Genomic DNA, 8,275 nt, shown 5'->3' with positions numbered 1-8,275 from the left:
GTTGGAATAATCTAGAAGACCGGCTCTGCAGAAAGAAGGAACACTTCCTTCAAGTAAGCTCTGTCCCTTGATGTAGACTTCTTATAGAAGTTCTCTGTCAAAGCGGGGAAATAGTCGGATATCTAGACCTATTCTAGCAGATGTCTTCCTTTTGGTCAATCAGTTGGAATGATCTAGAAGACCGGCTCTGCAGAAAGAAGGAACACTTCCTTCAAGTAAGCTCTGTCCCTTGATGAAGACTTCTGATAGAAGTTCTCTGTCAAAGCGGTTAAATAGCGATCAAGACTACTGAACTGCGTGCCCTCCAGAACGAGACCAAGAGAATGCGGCAGGAGTGGGAGAGAGTGAGAAGCAGCCCCGGCATCAGTGGAGTAGGCGAGGAACCTATAGCAGCACGTCCTGGTGCCTTTCGAGAGGAAGATAGTCATGGACTGGATGACACCGAATTTGAAAATCCTGAATGAGACACACCCACTGATGAAGACAACCCCACAGGAGAGGAACTAACGTACCCTGGGAACATTGAGAGACGCCTCGTCCGCCTTCAGGAGGATGACATGAAGCAGCGGATGAGAAGTGCCCTGCGCAAGCTCATCTCCCTGAACAGCGGGAAACTTCACATCCCTGAACAAACTCAAGGATACATTAACCTTACTGATTACGACCCCACTCCCGATCAAGACGCCCTTCTGAAGCTGGATCTTATTGGCCACTTCATTTCAAGACCAAGGCCCCATGACAAGAGACTCGAAATCGAGTTGCTCCTAGACTCCATCCAGCAACTTGAAGCCCGGACCATCGTGAGAACTACCGACGCCTTTCAACCCCTCCTACTTGCTGAAGCTCTTACAGAGAGGGGCTCGCACTCCAGCGGGATCCTCACCAAGGAGATGAAGAAAGCAGCGAAGGAACTGGAGGAGAAAGTGAACATCACGGTGCAACACGAGGACAAGACAGCAGCCTTCGTCTTGATTGATACTGCCGAATATCACGAGAAGCTGGATGCTATTTTGTCTGACAAGAGCAAGTTTGAGCGCCTGACAAGGAACCCGACAGACGACATCAAGAGGGAGGCTAACAGAGTCATCAGTGCAGTGAATGCTGCGACAAACGCTGTGCACCTCCCGCTCATGCAAAGAGACTACAGACTGGATTTATTTATATGGTAATGTAAAAACCCACAAAATAGGAAGCCCCCTTCGGGTGATCATCAGCCAAACACCCGCCCCTACGTACGCCTTGGCTAAACGCCTCAACCAAATTTTGACCCCTTATGTCCAGAATCGGTACAGCCTGCAGTCTTCGGCAGAGTTCTTAGAAGCCATCAAGGACGCCCCTGGTACCAGGATTATCGTGTTGCTGGACGTGGAGTCCCTATTTACGAACGTACCTGTCGACGAAACCATAGATATAATCCTTGATCGTGTCTACAGGAATCAGTCGACAGTGCCCCTCAACATACCGGAAGCCTCGCTCTGTACGCTGCTGGAGATCTGCATGAAGAAGGCCCCTTTCTCCACCCACCGTGGCCAGATGTTCTGCCAGAAGGACAGCGTGGCGATGGGCTCCCCACTAAGAGTCCTCTTCGCTAACTTTTATATGGGCACCATGGAGGAACGGGTCTTCGCCAGGATGCAGCAACCCCGCAGATATGGACGTTATATTGACGACATCTTTGTGCAAGTCGACGCCAAGGATGAGGTAGAAGCCCTTCGTCAAGCATTTCAGCAGTGCAGTGTGCTGAATTACACAGTCAAACACAGCTCCGACAATCTGCTCCCCTTAGGACTATGCCTCAACGGAGGCAGCGAGTGCCCCGCCAGATTCAAAAGCACCACCGTCAGGGCCTTCGTCAGGAGGCCCTCTCCCACTGCTTGACCTGGCAGGACACTCACCAGGAACTCGACCGCGCCTCCCAAGTACTCGTGAATAACAGGTACTCAAATAAATTAATCAACAAGGAAGTCCGCACAGCCCTGGAGAAATGGTACAGTAGTGAGAGACTGCAGCCCCACCCCCAGGATAATATCAAGCTGTACTACAAAGCCTCCATGAGTTCCCATTACCGTGAAGAAAATTATTTCTGAAAATGTATCCCCGACTGACGACACCAAGAATATCGACTTAATCATATATTACCAGAATCGGAGGACGCGTGACCTTATTATGAAAAATAACCCCTCTCCACAGGTGCGAGAGCCCCTGAACCAGATGCCTGTAGTGTATCAGTATACATGCTCAGTCCGCGAATGCAGCGGCGCCTACGTAGGTATGACTACCATGCACCTGTCGAAGAGACTCTTGTGCCGCGCCCAAGAGGAGGCTATCAAGAATCACGGCCGCACCAAACATTAGGAGGCCATCTCCCGGGATGTCATCATAAAGAACACGAAAATCATCGGGAAGGCCCCTGATGCCCGTCGGTTGTGCCTGCTGGAGGCGCTCCTCATCCAGCAAATAAAACCTACACTGAATACGACGCAGGAAGAATTTCTCCTCCCTACGAGTATGAGAAGACCTGCCACCAACAATGAGACCACCGATCATGACAACTCCACGGAAGACAACTCGCCCGAACGAGGTACTCCTGCAGCCGATGGAAATCAAATTAGCCGTGACATTCCACAGCGTAGCGCAACGCCCATCAACGTTACAGCACCGCTCAGGAGGTCCAGACGGCTGCAGGATCCGCGGCGCTGCAACGCAACCATCAGCTCGAAGAAAGTGGCTTGAGACCTGGCTCAGGCAACCAATGAAAATGAAGACTCACCGCCACCAGCCAATAGGAGACAAGCATGGGGCAGACCCCCTGCTGTCAACCACGGATATAAGGAGGACGGACACTGCACCAAGATCAGTCCAGCCTCAGCTTCCCAGCCCGAGGATGTCTGGCAGCTCCGGACGAAAGCTCACTCTAAGAAAGAGAGAGAGAGAGAGGTATCATAGTTTATCTGTAAAATACAAATATATACACCTATTTTGACCCTGTATTTGACCATGACCTCTATAGGCGATCTACTAGCCTGTTTAAGTAGCACGGAAAAAGCCGCTATTCGCAAAATAGAGAAGAATCTCTACAAGTGTAACGCTGCTGAAGTAGCCAATACTTTTAATAAAGTAGTATGCTTGAGAGAGAGAGGGTCTGCTTCCTAAGTACAATAATAATAATAATAATAATAATAATAATAATAATAATAATAATAATAAGAGAGAGAGAGAAGCTATTTTTTCTTAGTTCTCAAATACCCCAAAATACCATTTTCTATGAAGACAATTTTTCTACCTTAATAGAACACGTAAGGAAGTTTAATGGCTGACTGTAGTAATCACGCCCGCCTCGTGCCTTAATATCAGGATTGTATGTACGCTAAAGACATCTGTCGAGTGCTATGACAATACTTGGATGACGTTTGGTTGTTTGAAGACGAAACTGGTACCTTCTTTTAGCAAGACCACGCATAAATCCTGCATCGATAAATATGATTATTATTAAGGAAGCTCTATATGTATCTTATACTGAAACTTAATAAGGGCACTTTTGAAGAACGTGAACAACAGTTTTCAACAAAGGGAACAAGTTCTTCCTTCGTTCTGGTAGCGAAACAATGGCTACTGCTCCTCCTTGTCCGGAGAGGAGGCAGGATTGCCAAATTCACAGAGGCTTTAACAAGCAATTAAGGGCAAAGGACGAACTACTCTTCAAGAGCATGAATGCACTAAAGGCGTTAATCGATTCCCATAAGAACTAACTTTGTCATTTCGATCCAAAAATTAGCAAATGAAGTAGAAAAGTTGCTAGTTTCGAAATCTCAAAAGTTGGGATTTGCACCTCACGTTGCGAATGCTTTCAATTCTAATCTAAATTGTTCTTGTGGAGATATATTGAATAGGAATCATTGTTTCCGGTTCAAAGTTGCCTCAAGGAGGAATTCCCTGCGAGAGGCATTATAATAGTCTTAGGAGACAAAACACTCTTTTCTTTCTAAACCATATAAGAGACATTAACAGACCCAGGTAATCCACCTCCCTTCTAATCTTCATTGAAAAAAGAAAAAGATCATTTGCGTCAACCTCAATACTAGCATTGGCACACTCAGTTTTAAGTATAAACCGTAATATGGCTTTGCACATGTTCAAACACTTATATTTTACACAGCTATGTTCACGAAGACCAACTAGACTTGATAAACTAGTGATTAAACACAAATTAGGACAGTGAAACTAGAGGCTGAAAATTTAGCCCAGTAAATTAGCTTATCTATTTTCAGTAGCTCTTATATTTACTATCTTCTTTCATATATGACTGTAGATCTTAACTACAAGTGAAAAAGAGCTGCTGCCTTTGTCACCTCACCCGTAAGGCTATTAAGATACCTGGTATTAACAACTAGCACACTGCCTGGCAGCTTCAAATTCTGTAATAATCTCAATAATGATCTGTAACGAGGTACTGTAGGTTTCATTTAATTTAGGTTTCCTATAGAGATCCATCGGTTTCTGCAATGTCGAGAATTTTTGCCTTGCTGTATATTGATAGAGACTTTGAATTTCCTTTAATACATTACCTCTGAAATATTTGGGATATTAGTACTTAAACCAGGAATTCTTAATTCTCCTCAACTCACTTTTAATAGTAGTAATAGTTTCCGATATTTAACATTTATGTAAAGATACACAAATGTCTTTGAATCCTCAGGTAATGAAAAGTCTGTCATTGATATCAAATTACTAATCAACTGGTTAGAAGGTATTTAGCTAAAATTAAATTCATTATAGAGAAACAAATATAATCATTAATAAACTGGAAAACTTAGTGACAATCTTCAGTAAAAACCAAAACTAGTTAGATAATCACATTCTCTTCAAACTTAGATTTTACTACGGAGAAACTCTTTAAATTTCAAGCAAATTTTGCATGACAAATAAATAAAAACCAAAGTATGCTCACTCATTTGAAACCCTCGGTAAATAACAGACTATAATACTCTTACACCTTTATACAATAGAAAGCAAATACAAAATATATGAAAACCAAACAACTCAAATATATTTTTAAAACATTTTAAAAATCGACACTTATAATACTACTACGTAACTTATTACTGTTACTACAGCATTCAGTGCAAATACGTAACTAAAGTTTCCAAATTTGACACATTTGATGCAACTCATGCCTCAAGGACAGTATAGGGAAAGTCCAGCGAAACTTATTGAAGATAGATCAGTTGCAAGGTGCCCAACCACATCTTCGTCGCCAGTAGGCACACGAAGCCTTTAGGATGTCACAAATTCCAAGCCGTAGAAAATCGGGATAATCAAACTTGAAAACAATAGCCAGAGTTCCCCAAAGTTCCTGGAATAATGATCAACCCTCTTGACTTCAGTATTGCAGCATTCAGAACGAAGCCGTCACATCCAGTACACTACTATACCTGAAAGTAAATATTTTCATTTTATCTTACACTTTAACAAATTCCTCAATATTTGGTCTAAAACTTTACGAACTCTCAAGTTTAAACCTTCATTATAAACATGAATAGCTTTACATATTTAGGTAAATTCTAAATATATTTGGTCTATAAACCTAGGTGTACAGTAAAAGAAACTGCCATGTCACATTCATTAACTTTTAAACGCAATTTAAACATAAAAAGAGCTCTACATTTACTTACTATTTCAAGGCCCATGACACCATCCTTTTTTAATATAACTAATGAACTAGGCTTCTGATTAATGTGAAACCGAAACCACCGGAGTTTGAGACACCGACCTAGTTAAGAAAAATGGATTCAAGCATCTACTCCGCATTATTGTCTTACTTTATATCGAGAAATGTCATCTCAATTTTGTGGCATGGTGAGACCGGAAAATAATTCAGACCTGGCAACTAGCGCAGATTGACGTGTGTCGACCATGACGGGCGCCCGTGATGTTTACACCTGCCACGCCCCCCTTTCTGTATGTTTATCATTATATTTATAAGTTGTAGTGAATTATACTGCTCTTTGATAGAATCTAAAGATACAGATTATTTATTATGTTTGAATAAACTTATTTTTAGCCTCACTTGTGTTTATTATTTAATTAATAGGTAATTCTTACGAAAAAGTAGACAAAAAATAAAAATCTCGGATGGCAGTCAGAGCGGTGATCGTGCTAGGGAAGGTACACGTCTGTTATATACAAGCTTTGACAAGAGCTCCTGCTGACACTTTGCTTACTGCCTACTATTGACATTTTATATCATGTCTCGAATGCTTCACCATTGTCCACAAGGTTGTTGTAATGCTTTTGTGTTGCGACCTTTAACTACTACATGAGGGAACAAGACAACAATAAACTGAAGATAGGATTGATTAGGTTGGTATCATGTCATGTTTAATGGCGTACCATCACGGACATGTATAGTTGAATATTATGCATTATCAGAGTCTCTCTCTCTCGCTCTCTCTCTCTCCTTCTCTCTCCTCTCTCTCTCATATATATATATATCTATATATATATATATATATATATATATATCTATATATAGATATAATATATATAGTATACTATATATATATATTTATATATATATATATATATATATATATATACATATATGATATATATAAATCATATATATGAATATATATAAATAAATATTTATACACACACACACACACACACACATATATATAATATATATATATATATATATATATATATATATATATATATATATATATATATATATATATATATATATATATATATATAAAGAGAGAGGTTGTTGATAGATAATTACACCAGAAACAAATATCTTTTTACCCAACAGACCGTATGACCGAGTGCAGATGGTCAGGCGCACCACACATTCACGGCCAATTGCAGGACAACCAACTCCACCACCATCACCAGTCCCATTACCATCACCACCCTCATCGCCAGCACTATCAAGAGCTCCATCGCCATCACCATAAGCACCGCCCTCATCAGATTCGGTACAGTCTCATTCCACACAGCCAGCTGAAGATGTGTTCAACTCTTTTACCATCGGTACAATTCGTCGATATGTTCACAACAAGTTCTTGTCGAAGGATACCTTTACAATTACTACTCTGGCAAGAGAACTCAAGAAGGAAGGAATTTTACCTGAAGGCACGTTGGAAACTTCGTTTTGGAGAGTACTTCACAAGATGGGATTTCGATATAAGGCGACACAGCGTAAAATGTATGCTAGTAATGAGTCCTTAAGGTCCCCTAGACGTTACAACCGGCGGATCAGGCTCCGTTCTGTCTCCGGCATCTGTTGCCCATAGACTTTCAGATTCACTTCAGTTTACCGAAACCTGGTGGAGTGAGGACATGGCCGCTCCGCTCAGTGATGACGCTTTAGATTGCGGTCTTGCAACTGAAACTAGAAACCCACAGCGACAAAGGAGAGCCTGAATTGAACTATGGTTGAAGAAATGAAATGAATGGTCTCACAATTGTTTATTTAATTAATTGAAACTTTACCCTGGTGACTGGTTCGATTACCTGGAGGAGCAGACCGACATGGAATTATTACATACAATAAAACACACACACACACACACACGGAACCAAAATCATTGTACGAGAAGTTGCTGGACACACTTCATTTACACGCTACAAGTCGTTCCTTGGGGCATAATAATCCCAGAGACATGTAAAGCAATTATTCAAGTTATGCAACACGAGTTTAAAAAGGTAAACAGTAACTATGTTGCATACACGGCATCTTTCATATTCTAGTGGTGTACAGCCTGGTGTAGGTACAGTAGGTCTACAGTTCCGTTAGAGCAGAATAGGCCCTTAAACCTACGGTTCCGTACCCAAGTAAGAATACAAATTTCAGATCTTTTCTACACAAAATTCTTTATTTAAACAAGGAAAATTTAAATATTATTTAGAGTATTGTCATAAACTTATTTTTTGTGCGACAAATAACAATGTAATTTAAACAACAGTACTACTAATACATACAGGTATAGCATACTAACACGATATGTAAATACATAATATATTCACACACATGAATGCATATATATATATATATATATATATATATATAATATATATATATATATATATATATATATATATATATTACATTGTTATTTGTCGCACAAAGAAGAATAAGTTTATGAATGACAATACTTAAATAATATTTAAATTTCCTTGTTTAAAATAAAGATTTTGTGTAGAAAAGATCTGAAATTTGTTATTCTTACTGGGTACGGAACCGTAGGTTTAGGGCCCTATTCTGCTC

Source organism: Macrobrachium nipponense, chromosome 25 (genome assembly GCF_015104395.2).
Source record: "Macrobrachium nipponense isolate FS-2020 chromosome 25, ASM1510439v2, whole genome shotgun sequence".
NCBI lineage: Eukaryota > Metazoa > Arthropoda > Malacostraca > Decapoda > Palaemonidae > Macrobrachium > Macrobrachium nipponense.
This window is presented reverse-complemented; position numbering follows the sequence as displayed.